Source organism: Strix aluco, chromosome 2, assembly GCF_031877795.1.
Source record: "Strix aluco isolate bStrAlu1 chromosome 2, bStrAlu1.hap1, whole genome shotgun sequence".
Lineage (NCBI taxonomy): Eukaryota > Metazoa > Chordata > Aves > Strigiformes > Strigidae > Strix > Strix aluco.
Window position 1 is genome coordinate 89,340,219 of NC_133932.1, and position 18,880 is coordinate 89,359,098.

An 18,880-nucleotide genomic window follows, 5' to 3' on the forward strand; every position below is an offset into this window, starting at 1 on the left:
CTCACCTATATTTAAAGAAACACATCCTGATATAAAGCATCTGACTATCACCTCCCGAGTTTACATCACAGGTTTAAATTGTCCAGCAAAAATTACTCAGAAGCCTAAGTTACTGACACTTTGCATACTTAGAGGTAACATTACAACAAGCCAACCCTATGATTAGGAGTGTCAAAGAAGGAAAAATTAAATCAAAGAGAAGATACTGTCAAAATTCATAACTTTAGAAAGATTAAATGGTTTAAAACATGATATTTAGATGATTCTTCTGTGTCTTCCCCTAAGAGGTAAAAAGATTTGCTTTCACATTAACTTTAAAAGATAAAGTTTTTCTTTCTTTTCTTTTTTTTTTTTTTTCCTCCAGAAAATGTTAGTCCTTGTAAAAATATTTTTGTCTAATCTGTTTTGGATGGCAACCTCATGGCTAAATTGTGGGATCATATCATTGGGTAAAAGTTAAGAATCTGGCATTTATATTCATGTCAGTCAGCTCAAACATATTCAAACATCCAACAGAGCTCTAATAAAAATTATCTACATAACTGTTATTAAATTACTATAGTTTCAGTGGTACCTATCCAATTTTTCTCTAAAAATAAACATATTTTCCTTTATTATTTCAGTCTACAGACAAAGTGAATCCACATCTCAAGATAACATTGTTAAAATATGGAAATTCTGATTTGAACGTTTCTGGAAATTTTGATCAATATAGCAAAAGTACGTGGAGATCAAAAATTGCTTTCCTCGTGCATCCAAATCATTCATATAGTTAGAAACACTTCTACAGTCTTAATGTCCACTCAGAACCACTCTTGCAAGAGCAAGTGTGGATCCATGTTGTGGAATATAGGCTAAGATATTAAGAAGTAGCCCTGTCACCATTTGAGTCTCTAATCCTCCAGCTGCCCATGTGTGTATTAAATCCAGAAGAGCTCTGAGCGGGTGCAGGGATGTGCCTACAGAGTCCACTGAATATTCAGACTCTGCATTTTACTACCTCTCAACACAGTTTTCATTTAAACTAAACTGTTATATTACAGATTTTTTTTTTTTTTTGTACTGAAGAGAGAAAAGAAAAATGTTTTATAAAAATTAGGATCTGCCCATAAAACTTATGCCATTTAAACTCTGAATTTCTAAAATCTCATTAGAAAGTGAGTCACCTTTATTTTAAATCCATGCTTGTCTAGGTGAAGTAAAATGCAAGACCAGACTATGATATACAGTTGACACATACTGTATGTATTTTTTTTTAATTGTTTGAAGAACTATGAGGGGTTTTTAGGTTTAGACTGACAAATTAAATAAATGTCCAGAAATCTTATGCAACACTGCTCTAGCAGAAGTTGGGACACTTCAGTCAGCTATAAAATGAACATTTTATTTTTCATTATAGGAGTATACTCTCTATTCTTCTCTTTCAAAAACACCTAGCCTGTAGAATATTAAATGTGTTGCTTTTTCTTATAACACTATATGAATCACTAAAATGGAAAATGGAATATTTAGCAGGTAGTGTTACTGTATCAGGATATTGTCAGAGAATAATTCTCTCCTGCTATTAAAGAAACACCAGATCTGTTGTAGTGATCCTGGATACATAAGACAAGATCCTGTTTATTTTCAGAAGAGAGGTATCAAAACTATAGCAATGTTATAGTACAAAACTTTGCTGAGTTGTACTTACACTATTTATGATCTGTTATATTTGGGAAATTGTGGAGCAAAATATTATTCTCTGTTTGCAAGGACAAAAAAAATCTGATTGTGACTGGATTAAATAACAAATCTATTTGAACTGTTCCTCTCTCTCACTAGGCTGGTGATGAGGAGTGAAATCAGCTGGGTGTAAAGCGTTAGAGATGTGAGGAAAATTAAGGCAATAGTGTCCTCTATGTTATTCATAAAGATAATATCTAAGTAACAATAATAATAAAACCAAATCCCAGTACATTCTTATCTTTGCAACAAATGAATAGTCACGATTAATCCAATGGACGTCCTTCCATGCCTAGAGCAAACAAGCACAATGATGTGCAAACTCTTAGAAACAAACGCCCATGTACTTTTCTCTGCTTTCACTGTTCAAGCAATCTTATCCTTGATATCACATTCATATTTTACATAAACCACACAGCACTGACAATTACCTTTCCATATCAACTCATTAGGTTTATTACTGAAGGAAGAGTGACTGCATCAATATGAAAAAATGTCAATAAGCCCACACACTGCTGGACAGCTCCAAATTAATCATATAGTTCATTACAAAAACAGCATTTCCCTTCTTTTTTCCATATGACAGTGATTATAGTCAGCCATGGAAAAGTTTCTCCAGATGAGGTGCCTGAAGGAGAGCACTAATCTGACTCTTCTGAAAGAGCAATGCTTTCCTTTCCCAGAGGCTACAAAATGCCATAAAAGAATGTTCTCCTTGGCTTCCCCCCATTTTTCCCCTTCAACATACGCTTCTCAATTTATTGAACAGCTTCAGAGAATGAACTGCAGAATTTAACTCCTGCATATCTGAGGTGAAGGGGATTCAACCTGATTAGCTTGACTTTCCTTCAAATCTCTTTGTTCTTTTCCATCTTATGTTGAAAAGGCAAAGAAAGAAACAGAAGGAGGGGGAAAAAACACACAAGCAGCCGTGAATGGATAATCTACTTCTTCAAAATTACCCATTTTCTAAGGTACTTAACCCATGAAGTGACACAGAATAAGACAAGAAGGAAAGACTTTTCAGGAGGGATAACCTACAATGTGGTTAATGAAGGCCAAGAGGTTGCACTAAGCTTACTGGTGGTCTTTAGTTATGAATGACAGAAAAATGGGATAAATGCTTAGGATAAACCTACAAAAAAGTCATGTGTTTACTTTTCAAGAGCCACTGTACTTTTTCTTGCCCGTAACAGGGGGAGAAAAAAAACCAAAACGCCAAAACCAACAAAGCCATGGGAGAATCTGGGTACTACCAACATAATAAATTTCAATTTCCTCTAGGGAAGGGAGGGAATGGTTAGACACCAGTGCAGCATATAGTACCTTGATCTTTTCAGAGCAGTCTCTGGTTTGAGATTCATAAGTAACCAGTGTGACAAAGATGAAAGTGTATAGCACCTGTGTCGTTGGGGTCAGTGACATTTGCTGTTCTTGCAAAGGACATTGAAAGGTTCCTCAAAAATAGTATAAGTTTAGGTTGTACTAGGGATTTTAACAAGAATTTCAGCAAGAGAGAGACTTGAACAAGTGTAGTCTGACCCAGAAGCAGCCTATGTATATGTTCAGGCCTCTTTCTCACCTGATAACTGGTCATGAATCTCTTTAGGGATACACAATTGTCTGCTTAATAAAGAGGCAAATCTCTGATGATACAACTCAAAAGGTCATGAAGATTTTCTCCTTTTCTAGGCTTTACTGTATAAACGGATATTTTACAAAGTAGTGACTATCTCAAAAATAAAGATATAAATTGAAGAAGCGCTTTTTCTTTATTCTGAGGTTTGTAATTGATCTTCTTATTTCTTCTTTCTGTTATCTAAACCCCTGTTTTGTTTCTTATTACAAACTACAAGAACAATCTTATTCTATAACAGTATTCGATAGACAAATCAATGCAAAAGACATATGTTATTCCTCAAAAACAGCAAAAATTTAAACATCTGCTATAAATCCCCAAATGAAACACGTTTTCCTTGGGGACATTTAAGTTTTCATTTCCTGATATATCATCTTTCGTGTCTCAGGCTTCTTATAGGAAATCCTGAAGTCATTATTCTGGATAAGAATAAATAAATGTAAGAACTCCAAAGCAATTAGGAAAAAAATAAAAACAAACCCAACCCTGATTAAATTGTTTAGAATATACACAGGCCATCTGATCACAGCAAGATAAAACCTGGTTAAAAATATTGACTACAGATTTTAAATTTTTTTTCCTAATATGTGTTAAGCATTCTTTGTATTTATTGTTTTATCTTTTTATTTGGAGAATTACTGAAGATAAGCAAGGACTGGATGAAACAAGTTTCTGCTGTTTTGAACATAGGCTTGAATACCTTGATGTAAATTTATATAATGGAACTATTATAAAGGGTTAGGGCATCATATAGCTTGAATTTAAAATCAATGTATTGTTAAGGATTAGAAGGCACTAAGGATGTAATTTCTGATCAGCAAATATGAGTGTGGAAGTATCAAACAATTGACTTTGGAATGGTGGGCAAAACCGGTTTGAAAATCTATTTTGTAGCTTTCCCCAAGTAACTGTCTGCCACTGGCCATCTTTAATTATATGGTTGAAACCATCTTTCCTTGGAAACCTACTTAAGGGCTGAAAAGAAACAAGACTGAAGACACTGGCCAGAGATCTCACTGCGAAGTCAGTAGAAGCAGATCTGAGAATTCTCAGAAAGGTTTGACTTGGAAGGCTATGTAGTAATTAAGGTTAGCTTTAGGACTCATTAAGTGGATAATTTACCTTGTTGTAACTCAGGAATTTTGTAAGATGCAAACAGATTCCACTGTGCAATCAATCCTGTTCAAAATATGCATAAAGCTATGAGACAAAAGTAACATAGGATGAAATCCTGAAATCAAAGACAGTAGGCAATTTTCTTATTGATTTCAGTGTAGCTACAATGTTCTGAGAATCTTTATTGCTTTCTGACATATAATAACAACTGACATGCTAAGTAAGTTTCTGTATGTTTCTGTATATTTCTGTATGTTTCACCATGTTGTTTAACAGTACTTCCTTCCTGAAACTGTAAAGCATATAGAGTATATATAATCAAAATATTAATTAAACTGAGTACTGGAGAGGGAGAGTGGAATATCAGCCTCTTGACTTAGGTAAGCCTGAAGTAAAATCAGTTGGAAGAGCTTAACAATATTTGTCCATATCCACAAAAATTAGATTACATTGGTAATTTATTACATTGTATTTCAGTACTGGTTCCTGATCTGTTTTTCTGCTCTAAAAAACAGAGTGTTTCCTAGCATGTTACTGAAAGTAATACAATGACTTTTTTGTTTTGCTGGTTCACTCACATTTTTCTAGCTTGATACATTACAAGACTCTAGAAACTGAATATAAATGTTTATACTTTATCTTTTAAAAATCAACATGTTTACAACGTTAAATCTGTGGATGCATTTAGAATCAGAATCGTTTAGGTTGGAAAAGACATTTAATATCATTGAATCCAACTGTTAAACTAACACTGCCAATTCCACTACTAAAACATGTCCCAAAGAGCCACATCTACACATCTTTTAAATACCTCCAGGGATGGTGACTCAAGCACTTCCCTGAGCAGCCTGTTCCAATGCTTGACAACTCTTTCAGTGGAGAAATTTTCCCTAATATCCAATCTAGACCTCCCCTGGTGCAACTTGAAGCCATTTCCTCTCATCCTATCACATACTACTTTCGAGAAGAGACCAACACCCACCTTGCTACAACCTTCTTTCAGGTGGTTGTAGAGATCAAGAAGGTCTCCCCTGGTCTCCTTTTCTCCAGGTTAAACAACCCCAGTTCCCTCAGCCACTCCTCATAGGATTTGTGCTCCAGACCCTTCACCAGCTTTGTTGCCCTTCTTTGGACACACTCCAGCACCTCAATGTCTTTCTTATAGTGAGGGGCCCAAAACTGAACACATCATTCAAGGTGCAGCCTCACCAGTGCTGAGGACAGGGGGATGATCTCTTCCCTAGTGCTGCTGGCCACACTATTTCTGGTACAAGCCAGGATGCTATTGGTCTTCTTGGCCACCTGGGCACACTGCTGTCTCATATTCAGCCGGCTGTCAACCAACACCCCCACGTCCTTTTCCTCCTGGCAGCTTTCCAGCCACTCTCCCCCAAGCCTGTATCACTGCTGGGGGTTGTTGTGACCCAGGTGCAGGACCTGGCACTTAGCCTTGTTGAACCTCATACAGTTGGCCTTGGCCCATCGCTCCAGCCTATCCAGATCCCTCTGTAGAACCTTTCTACCCTCAAGGAACAACACTCCCACCCAACTTGGTGTCATCTGCAAGCTTACTGTGGGTGCACTCAATCCCCTTGTCCAGATCACTGATAAAGATATTAAACAGAACTGGCTTCAATACTGAGCCCCGGGGATCACCTCTTGTGACTGGCTGCTGACTGGATTTAACTCCATTCACACAAGTCTTTCAGCCTGGCCATTCAGCTAGTTTTTAACCTAGTGAAGATCATGCCCATCAAAGCCATGAGCAGTCAGTTTCTCCAGGATAATGTTGTAGGAAATGGTGTCAAAGTTTTTACCAAAGTCTAGGTAGACAACATCCACAGCCTTTCTCTCATCCACTAAGCCGGTCACTTTAGTGGAGATCAGGTAGTCAAGCAGGACTTGCCTTTCATAAACCCATGCCGACTGGGCCTGACATCACCTGGTTGTCCTGTATGTGTTGTATGATGGCACTCAAGTGATCTGCCCCATAACCTTCCCTGGCACCAAGGTCAGAGTGAGAGGCATGTAGTTCCCTGCATCCTCCTAAGGCCCTTCTTGTAGATGGGCATCACTTTTTCTAACCTCCAGTCAACTGTAACCTTTCCGGTTAGCCAGGAGTGCTGATAAATGATGGAAGGTGGCTTGGTGAGCACTTCTGCCAGCTCCCTCCATACCCTTGTGTGTATCCCACCCGGGCCCATAGACTTGAATGTGTCAAAGTGGTGTAGCAGGTCACTAACCATTTCCCCTTGGATTATGGGGGCTTAGTTCTTCTCGCCCTCCCTGTCTTCCAGATCAGGGGTCTGGGTACCCTGAGAACAACTGGTGTTACCACTAAAGACTGAGGCAAAGAAGGCATTAAGTACTTCAGCCTTTTCCTCTGCCTTTGTCACTATATTTCACCCCACATCCAATAAAGGATGGAGTTTCTCCTTAGCCCTCCTTTTCTTGCTAATGCATTTATACAAAAATTTTTATTGTCTTTTACAGCAGTAGCCAGATTAACTTCTAGTTTCACTTTGACCCTTTTAATTTTCTCCCTGCATAACCTCACGACAGCCTTGTAGGTCTCCTGAGTTCCCTGTCCCTTCTTCCAAAGCTCTTAATTTCAAGGTGTTGACATTAAAAAATTAATAATATTTCAAAGAATTATACAAATCTTACTCTTACTATAAAAAAATGAAAGTAGAGATTCTACTAATGTTTGTATTTTAAGAATACTGACAGCTGTACATTCTTGTGGCCCATGTAGCAAATTGAAGGATTTGAAAATTTTTGTTTGTTTTTCATTCAGGTTGTTCACTTAGAACACTGTTAGAATACTGCTTAGAATTTCTGGTTTTTTTGATCCAGCTGAGATCAGTGTAATTAAAACTGTCGATTTGTAAATAGACATATGCCTACATTTGAATCTGCATGCTACACTGAGTTTTAAACATGAATTCTGTAAAGGCTTTGTTCCAACTTCCTTGAACTGACAGGGTCAAATTATGCTTAAGATGTACATCTGGCCCCTGTTGCTGAAAAAGGACATATTGTATTTTACAAGGAGCACCAAAGATCAGCCAAGTGATCTTTTCTGTATTTTACAAATGCGTTTACACAGTGTGCAGCTGCTGTGGTATTCTTCCAAGGTGTTCCCCTTATTTGTGCCTCTGCATCTCCCAGTGTTGCAAACTGAAATTATTCCATTGCTAATTCCAGATTATATCATTATTAAATACCATTTCTTAAGTAGGAGAGCAGGAATGTCTGGGAGTAACATCAGCAGTTCAGTATCCAGGAAACAAATGTAACAATATCTTAAAAGTCATAGATTTCTACTTATTTTTAATCTTCCTGAATAAGTTCTAATACATTGATTTCTCAAAAGAAAACAAACCCAAACTCAGATATATGCTGTTTGACAAAATTTATCTTCCTGGTATATTACAAATGTACAGAGTAATGCACTTCAGAACTTGAAACAACATAACTTTTCTGAAGTTCAAGACAGAATGTTTGTTCAGACATGCACTCCAATGACCTTGCATCTAGCTTTCTGTGCTTCTTTCTCTCTTTTGGTTTCTGAAACCCTCAGTACTTGCAGGAAGCTATATCAGTACTGAAGACAGGTATACAAAAAATAAATTTAAGAAATGTTGTCCATTTTTAGGCATACAGTGAAAAAGTAAGCTGTAACTCAAGCTAGGTTGATACTAGCAACAGAAATAATATTTTTGCTTCAGCTTGTAAAAAAAAAAATTAATATATTATGTTAAATTAATATACAATGAATACATAATTAAATAATATATAATGAGTTAATATCTAATGTTAAGTGTAAATATATTTATTATACTAAATACAATATTCAGTATTATAACTGTAAACAATTGTGATATTTAATGGAGACCTTTTTTCTCTTGAAAACTCACACCATTGATCACAGCAGTAGTTCATTAGCTTCTGCCAGCTTAAATCCTGGCTTCTAGATGGAAGCTTGGTTTGTGTACAGCAGAATCTATTGAATTCCATAAAATAAATACCTGTATATTTTTATTTAACACACCTCTATACTATATATATTAACATGTACACACACACATATACATATATGTCTGACTGAAAAAATGTGAAGGAGAAATAATAGTGATGTGTTGTTAGAATGCCAAGGTTAAAAACAAAGTAGAAAAGAAACAAATCATCATAATGAAAGAAAGAGCTCAACAGGATTTAAAGCTATATGGCTAAACAGATCCTGTGGTAAAAAAACTCAGCTGCTGTACCAAGGCATGCTAACTTGATAAATGTAGTATAAAGAACTGGCAATTATGTAAATGACACTACAGGACAGATTTATTAATGTTTTTACATTGTATTAAAATCATGTGAATCACAAAGTCGTCTCAGTTGTTTGAATTTTTTTGCTGTCCAAAGTGACGTAGAAATGCTTCAGGTGAGAGGATGTTCATAGTATTTTTAACAATAAAACTTCTGGATCAACTCTTTCAATGCTCTCATACATTTTAATGCAGCTTGATTTGCTTGAGTGTTTTTTCTGTCCCATCAGCAGTTCTGAATTTTCATGTGACTGTTCAGCAAGTGTTTTCTGCTCTAATGAAGCAGATATAAATATTAGTATAAAAAGGGAGCAGCTCTTCCTTATGTCAGATCTTATTTCATATGCTTTTGACTACAGCACAACCCCTAGATTTCCAGTCAGGTGAACAAAATGTATATGTGCAGTTACTAAAGTAGATGATAACAGCCTGGGACATGGAAGTGGTGCAAAACCATGTGGAGAGTCCCTTTTCCATTCTCTGAGACACTGTGCTCACCTCGTCTCGAAGGTGACCATGTCAGTATTTAGCTGGGAAGAAAGACCTGGGGTTTAACTAAAGGGCAAAACTTACCTATTTTTCTTGTCCCCTCTTCTCTGAATCCATGCTTTGCAGTGACAGAGCTTCAGAGAAGTGCAGAAAAGCCAGTTGTCTGAGACATCATGAGGAACTGAAGGAACAGCATAGCTGTTAACTGATGCCTTTTGAAACATTCATTTCCACCTGGCTAAGGTTAGTACAGCCTTCAGAGTAATGAGATACAAGTGGTTTCAGACAGTTCAGAGAATTTCAGAAAATTTCGGTCAGCCACATCAGTCCCCCCCAGGGCTGGACCTGGGGAAAAAAACAGATTTCTTTGTATTTTCAAAACAAAACAACTACAAAAATATCAAATGGCCCTATTTTACCACACCAAAATATTTATATGAAGTTCCTTATGCTATCATGAGCAGAATTTCATAGCTATTAAGAAGCTCTGGGATAGAGTGACTTAGAAATTAAAGAAGGTATAGAGGGAGGTTTGGGAAACTCTGGATACATTGGGCAAAAGTGAGATAACTCCTAATGGTACAAGCTGAGAAAAATCCAGAGATGTAATATGTTTCACCTCTGTTTATTTCAACGGAGTGAACATTCAGAGGTGTATATTTAGGTAGAGCAAACAAAAAAGCACAAGATCAAGTCCCTAATTTCCATACAAAAGACTTTGAGAAATATAAGTAAATATCAATGATACTTTAATGTAGTTGCATTGGTCCAGCTGAGCATAAAGCATGCCCCATATATTGATGACTACCCGAAATAGTCACATCCATGCTCCTGTACAGTTGCATGGACTTTCAATGCAGATCTTCTGTGCTTGCAAGTGATACTGAATCTTTAGGCTGTTAGTCTATTTGGACTCTCTATCTGCTAAGAGATCAGGGCCAGATATCTGCTGTCAGTGTTTCACTCCATCCCCTGAAACTGCACTTTGTCAGAATTTCTGACGTGCAAGTTCTAATAAGACAGTTATACGAGAGCCTGAAATAGAGCTGTAATTTAACAACTAATAATCAATCATTCCTGTGTTAATCATGGACAGTACATACACATGAAAATCCACAGAAGCCATAAAAACCTTATTTGTCTAACAATTACATTCTTTGAACTGTTTAATGCTTATTGTTGCAAAAAAAGTGCTTGTCATACCTGTTTCAGAAGGTGTCAGGGAGGTGAACAAGAGCTGCTTCCCAAATAAGTTTTTTTAGCATATAGGGATAAAGTGGAGGTCAAAAATAGGCATAAGCACAACAAAAAATAGGTAATGTTCACTCATCTTTTTTTCTTGCTTGTTTCAAACTGTTCTGAGAGATTTAATTTCAGAACAGGAAAAGATTCACTTCGGACTAAATGAATCCCTTTTGGCATCTGAATTCAGCAGCTTAAGCACTTCCTATAATTAAGTCCAAAGAAATACTTATTTTAGGCTTAAATAAATCCCCTTGGAGCTGTCAATGAATGCTAACTTCTCTGGGCTCCAGAGAGATGTAGGGGTCCAGGGATTTCTCTTAAGTGCCTCATTACCCATTAGCTTGCAAAACACATTTATTTTCAATACCTGTAATATGATATTGAGTTTTAAGTGAGTGAAAAACTCAGTTGAAAATCCAGCAGGAATGTCCCCTTATGAAATTTAATATGAAACTAACTTCAATCCAGTTTTTTTCCTGACAGAGTGTAAGCTAACAAGAAACACCATACAGGAAGCTTTTTTCGTTCTGCTTTTTAGGTACCCAATCCCCACCCCCACCTTTGAAAACAATGTACAAAAAGGGACTCTTCTGCTGCCTGCAAGAGGTGTCTAATTACTAGCTGGAAACTCCATTCATCGCCCAGGTGTTAGAAAACACAGCCCTCTAATAGCAGGCCATTGCACTTCAGTGAACTTGCCCTGCAGGGGATTGGACTGTTCAAGGCCAAGCCTAGGGAAACCTGTTCACAACCATATGGAGGACGTCTACAGTTTTGTTTACAACAGTCCTCCCTTAATTCTGTTCTTCCTCCACTATCTCCACAGAGATTTAAGAAAAAAAATTAGTTGCAGGAAGAAGCAGATGCCTTCAGCCACCTGTCCAGCAATTCTTTCTGGGATAGAAAGTCATTGTTGGATCTCCTGCGCAAGAGTGAAGTAAAGTATACGCACGTGAGCAGCTATCAAGCATTAATGTAGAAAAGGAATACAAGAAAAAAAATTTAAAAGCAATTACATAATGGGAAGTTTAAAAGAAAGTTTAAAAGTGACTTGAACAAATGTAAAAGAATAGCTGTTTGAGGCAGCACTACAAGTCATCTGTTATTTATATTATCACTCCTAAAGGTCCACTCTAATTTTCTTTTCTTTTCTTTTCTTTTCTTTTCTTTTCTTTTCTTTTCTTTTCTTTTCTTTTCTTTTCTTTTCTTTTCTTTTCTTTTCTTTTCTTTTCTTTTCTTTTCTTTTCTTTTCTTTTCTTTTCTTTTCTTTTCTTTTCTTTTCTTTTCTTTTCTTCTCCTCTTCCCTTCCCTTCCCTTCCCTTCCCTTCCCTTCCCTTCCCTTCCCTTCCCTTCCCTTCCCTTCCCTTCCCTTCCCTTCCCTTCCCTTCCCTTCCCTTCCCTTCCCTTCCCTTCCCTTCCCTTCCCTTCCCTTCCCTTCCTTCCTTCCCTTCCCTTCCCTTCCCTTCCCTTCCCTTCCCTTCCCTTCCTTCTCTTCTCCTTCTCTTCTCTTCTCTTCTCTTCTCTTCTCTTCTCTTCTCTTCTCTTCTCTTCTCTTCTCTTCTCTTCTCTTCTCTTCTCTTCTCTCTTCTCTTCTCTTCTCTTCTCTTCTCTTTCCTTTCTTTCCTTTCCTTTCCTTTCCTTTCCTTTCCTTTCCTTTCCTTCCTTCCTTTCCTTTCCTTTCCTTTCCTTTCCTTTCCTTTCCTTTCCTTTCCTTTCCTTTCCTTTCCTTTCCTTTCCTTTCCTTTCCTTTCCTTTCCTTTCCTTTCCTTTCCTTTCCTTTCCTTTCCTTTCCTTCCTTTCCTTTCCTTTCCTTTTCCTTTTCCTTCCTTTCCTTTTCCTTTTCCTTTTCCTTTTCCTTTCCCTTTTCCTTTTCCTTTCCTTCTCTCTTCTCTTCTCTTCTCTTCTCTTCTCTTCTCTTCTCTTCTCTTCTCTTCTCTTCTCTTCTCTTCTCTTCTCTTCTCTTCTCTTCTCTTCTCTCTCTTCTCTTCTCTTCTCTTCTCTATTTATTTGGGACTGGAGAGTGATGGGATAAACAGACACACCATCTTGTGTACTTAAATGGTTGAAGCATTTGTGCATAATAGTCATATAAAACCCTCATGTTTGTCTTCCTGACATTTCAACTGAATTTTATAGCAGTTCTTAGAGCACTGACAATTAGAGCAGTTCTTAGAGCACTGACTTACTCATGAGCAGTTCAGTTAGTATTAAAAAGGAAATTGAGTGTCACAAAGCAACTCCCTCTTCCACAAATGAATAAGAAGATGTTTGTGATTTCAAAAATAACTGTTAGAAAAACAGTGGAGTTCTGTATGTTGAAGTAAGCTCGGAATGCATGCTTATGGTGTAAGACACATTTCCTTCATGTTATGTCAGCATCCTACACAAGAAGATTCTGTAGGAATCACAGAAAGTGATTCATGTGATTGCTCTTAAATGCTTACCTTAGGATGAGATGTATCTCCTGATATATCCCTGAATATATATATACACACACATTTTTTTTCACATATATAAAAATATATTATATACATATAAAGCTATATGAATACTATATTAATATATATTGGCTGAAATTAATATTAAACATAATGATCCTCAGCTGTCTAGTTGGAGAACAGCCTGATGTCTACACAGAGTATTATGCACATAGAAAGACATGATGTTTATTGCTTGTTCTGGAACCTGGACTAAAGATAGGCAACTCCAGTCAACAAACTGGGTAGCTATTTTTGTCTGTTTCTAAGTGCTGTTTCTAAGTGAGCATAACTCCTAGCAAAGATCAGATATGTCTGCCTGGATGACAGTAACATGAGATATATTCGTTGTGGGTTTGCGCCACGTTAATGTAGCTCAGTGGTATCCAGAAAAAATTTCCGCTGTCCTGCCATTTCAAACACAGCCTCAAGGAGCAGGAGCCCATCTTCATCCACCCATATAGAAATTCCCTGAATTTTCATTTCCTGACAGGTCTCCAAGTACTCTGGGAAGCTTTGTCTCCTTGAGGTTTCCTAGTACCACCCTGGCATAAGAGCCCAGAAATGAATATGCATAAAAATACTAACACAGCAAAGGTGTGTTCTTTGAATTATTTGCGTTACCTGGAAGTGCCTCTAATCTAAACAATAGCTTTTAATTCTATTCAGGCTGTTTTACTGAAGGAAACAAAGAACTGGTCTTGCTTTTCAGAGTAGATATTTGCTAAGAACCATTTTCAGTTGCTGCATTTGGAAGCACATTAAACATGGTTTGGGTATCAAATTTATGAAAACTGTGAAATATTTATTTTTAAATTTTTCCATCCAGTCTATCTTTAAAGTATTTCAACCACCACAGAAGCATCCACTTTTTCATTTCCATCTTTCTATCTAATAATGTTTGCACCCTATTCCAGTATTTTCTCTTTTCTATTAATCTTTTTAAAAGTACCAGTTTTATGAGAATTTGATATTTACTTTAAAATTTCCTATATTCAATCAGATTTTTTCTGATCCTTTTATGAAACTTATTTATTATTTCTGATTACAGTTTTTCAGAAGTCTAATTTTTAAAAAAATCTTGTAAATTCTTCTTACAAGCAAAACTGGTTGATAAACTCACATGCTTTTTTTCTTATTTTCCCTGTAACTGCACCCTACATTTCAATTTGCAGATATTATGTGTGTTTTCTTTTCACCAACTTTCCCAGGCCTCTACTTCCTCTGCAATGAGAGGCCTTTCCAACTGCATTATCTCCAAACTCCCATGTTGACAGAGAATTATTCTTTCAGCTCCCTTGGAAAGACAATGTCCCTTTGAATCATCTGCTGAGGACATACTCTATTATAACTTTTATTCCTTTTTCTTCCTCTTTCCTCACTAAAGGAATAAAATGTCTGTACCTCCATCAAGAACTGAATGAGTAGCTACTTCTCACAGATTTTCATCCATGTTCTTTACATTCTGCCCATTCCAGATGAGGAGGCTGAATTGGACTTGTCACGTCAACTAACATAAATAATTTATGCCTGAAACATCAAGTGATCTTCTGTGGAACACTGATTATAGTTTCTCTCTAATCTTACATTTTACAAAGAGAAAGAGGCCCCAAGTACACTATAAATGTTACTGAAAATCTATGAAATCTGATAGTTATGCACGATAGCAAAAAGAGTGATGGATTAGATTTATTTACAGGACTTAACCAAATGCATATTATTGTATTATGCATACAGAAAATTCACTTTTTTTTTTTTTTAATAGGTAAATAGGATGAGTAAATGATAAAAGGAAGGGAGAAAAACACCAGGATGAACACTAGGGTATCAAAGGTATTTTTCCAGACGGTATCTGCAGGTTGGAAGATTTTAAAAGCATATGTAGAAATCTGTAAGCATAACAGCTTGCCTCAAAATAATCTTTTCAGTTTAATATTTGAGTGATGCAGCAATTCTGTATAAGCATTAGAGCATTAGACCACTGCTTATTCTAGTTATTATCATAGAAAAATCTGAATAGTCACTTCTTCATGCTATTTTTACTTTCAGATTCAATGTTATCCTGCAACTCTGAGCGTCATTATTTTATTTTTCAAAATTAACGCATTACCAGATGCACATTACTGAATGTCACTAGATTCTTCTAAGAAAGAATCATAAGAAAATACCATTGCCATTACTTCAGAAATCATCACATCTCTCTAATTTTACCCTGGTATGATCATGTGTATTTATTTCTGACAGTGTTCCAGTGATGTAGACCACACAATATATGTTTATTATATTGTGTTCTTTTCTTCTCTTACCTTTACAAAATTTTCCTGATATCTAGCATGATCAGTTTGCTAAAAAGAGCCCCAACCAAACAATAGTAGTTTATTGACCTAATCTGACATAGTTATGGAAAACAGATTATTCTTTTCCTCTTTGGAAAATTCTTTTACATATCTGATGGATGTTATCATGACCTCTATAATCTCCTGTTCTTTAAGAGAAGCAACACCATTTCTTTCATTCATTTCTCACACATCACATTTTCCATACTTGTGGATGTTTGTGTTGCTCTTGTTAAGGGTCTCTTCATTTAGGTCACATATTATGACTCTGTGGTACCTAAACTTGAAACTTCATCTAAACTGACACTTCATGTTACTCAATAAAGCAGATGGATCATTTACATGTCTTGCAGCCTTAATTCCTATTTAAACATCTCATTTTGATTGTCTTCTTCATAACAATATGGCATAGCAAAATTCTGATTCCCTGTAATCTCAGAGCCTTTTCTTAACTGATGTTAAATAGTTTTTGTCATCTTGTATTTCTTCAATTAACTATTCTTACTTTATTGGCCCTTGTTGAATATCCCTCTCATTTCCTTCTCAGCCAATTTCACTATTAAGTCAAGGTTATTTTGAACTCTAGTCCTACTCTTCAGTTTGACAATCACAAATGATCACGGTCAGTCCCTTTAAGATTTTAAAGACCTCTGTTGCATATCACTCATACTTGTATCTTGATAGATACCTGAAGATTCCTCAACTGTGTACAGTCTTCATATGGAAGTCATTCTATACCACTGATGAGTCATTTGATCTTCAGTATACTTCTTCTATTTCTGCTGTTTGGTGGGATGATAAAATGTCACAAGGTTAATGGTGACAAAAACACATTAATGGTGTTTTTGAACATATTTATTAAATCAAAGATGAAGTTCTGTTACTTTCCAGAGAATAGTTTGTAAAATAAGTGCAAACATTGGAATCGAGATGCAGAAGAATTAACATATCAATACAGGACAAATATTTCAAATCTAAAATCTTTCAATACTGAACAGTTTCATCACAGTCAGTTTTATTCAGTGCCTTCAATTTGGAAAGCAGACAGCTGCATTCTATTACTGAAACACCTTTTGCATACCTGTCCTCATCTGGATTCCTGATTTATTGTGCAGGTCATAAAACACCTTTTGTTCTGAAGTATGTTTATGCACATTTTATAGATATGATAGTGGAAATTTATTTAAATTGCTTATGCAATCATCAATTCAGGTCTCACAGTAGAAAAATATGCCAATTCATACATTTCTACATGTCTTCACCTTATTATGAATTTCATCCAGAACTCACTGAAATTATCAGCTTCATTTAACAAAATTTTCCCTGCATTTGAGTTCTTTGTGGTGAGTCTTCAGCTCTGCTGGTTGCTTGCTCTGGACAGTTTGTTGAACCCCAGAGGGACTCCATGGACTTCACAAAGTCTTCAGGCTTCTTACTATATGGAACTGTTTTAACAGCAAGGACGTGGCCTTCACCATTAAACACTACACTACACTGTGGCAGTTTAGTCATTATTCTACCCATTATATGCTATTTTTGGTATGTTGGCAGATATGAACATTGATGAAATTCCAAATGACAGGAAATCATTTCAGCCGAGCTCAGGACATTTGATGTTTTAATTGCAAATAGTATTGACAATAAAACACAAAGCTAAATTAAAATAGGAATTATTGTGTATTTTTTATTGTTTAATTAACCAACTACTTTAAAGTTAGGTGCTAGTATAATGTTTTAGCACAAATATGTTCATGAATTGAATTGAGGATTGAGTATGACTGCCATTTTTATATATGTATGTGTGTATGTATATGCCAAGTGTACATAAATGAAGGCATGCTTTTTAACTGGGAAAAAAGACATCAAGGAAGCAGTGGAGTGAAACTTTTTTTTTTTTCGTAAATTAGACATACTAGGTTTTATAAAATTCCTTACTACAGATGGCTGAATGACTTGGCATTCTTTGCTGCAGTATGAGCCTATTAGTGCAAAAAAAAAAAAGAACTGGAGATAGACAGAGACACCAATTTTTTCACCAGTAGATGAAAACACTAAGGTGGGCCTCCAGGGGGAGGACTCACCTCACATAGCTTTAAACATCTAAAACCAGTAATCAATATCTATGACAACTGCCTTGTGCTCACTGTACCGTCAGTGATCTTCAGGAGCAGTTTGTCTCATCTTCAGATCTAAGATCTCAGACAGTTCAGGTCAACCACCTGTTTCTCTCCACTAACTATAAGGAAAAAAATTATCATCAGCTCAGGTTGAAATGTTTAAACCTTGCAAGCGTAAATTAAGGGAGAAATGTTTTAAATTTTGAGGAGAACTAGAAGTTTTGAAGATACTGATGATTTCTTTAAGTCAGTGTCAAATTAGTAGTCATGACAGGGTAATTGATTAATCTTGATCTTGTAAGGTTTTTGAGCAAGTACATGACCATAAGTGTGCAAACAGATCCAGCAACCTCACTTATAATTTAAATTTAATGGAATGATTTAGCTAATCAAGGTTGGGATTAAGTACTAGTTACATGGGAACCAGGGATCTTATCTTACCTGTCTGTCAAGTGTCATAAATGATATGGACTCTGTACTCTAAAACCTGATAGGCAATGTCACCTAAAACTATCTATAGTACTTTAGTAGAGTTCTGTCATTTCAGTTCTAAAAGATACTGAAAAGAGAAGTACTGATGTGTTTGTAAGGTATTTATGACTTTAAAAGAGGTAGAATACTGTAAATTTTCACAGCTAACCACTTGTCACAAGGTTTGCCAATCTGCCAGTGCTTAATTAAGACAAACATTTTTAATAGCTGTGATAACTGACTAAACATCAAACTATCTTAATCCAAACCCTGCAGTCCTTAAAGTCTGTTAATTGCCACTTTAAAACTTAATTGAACTGACTTTGCTAGAGTTAACACTTTAGAATTTTGCAGAAATATTTTTAATTGTGATATAAAATATTTTTCCTCTTTAAATAAGGAGTACTATTATTTTGTGACTTGTGACCTTAAAATCTATAGTGGAGAATAATTTAATAGAGAAATATAATCAGTTTATCTCAAAGAAAATCCATGTCATATTATTCATGCTAACCGTTGTTAACAAGACTTTGCTAATGTTAGAAACTGCTAATGGGAATTTACAACACATCAAAAAACATACAAGATGTCCAGGGATGTAGTATTCTGTACTGCTATATACAACTCCACCACTTTCAAAACACTCTCACTCTCCATAGTGGTTTCTATAAATTTGTGTCAACTTGATCTTCCTTCGATGACACAGAACTGTAAAGAAATGTCATTACACATATTGCAGTCATAAAAATCACATATAGTACTGTAAAAGGTCTCTTGTGGAGCACAAGAAATAAAAAAGCCTGAGTCTGTGCTGTGAGGAGAGAGAATCTATTGTTTCCAGTGGTGGTAAATCAGCTGGCATTCCCTAAGGATTTTGGTCTACGCCCACAAATGTCCCCCTGCAAAAACAAGCTAATTTCCTTTCCATCCCACATGCTGCTCA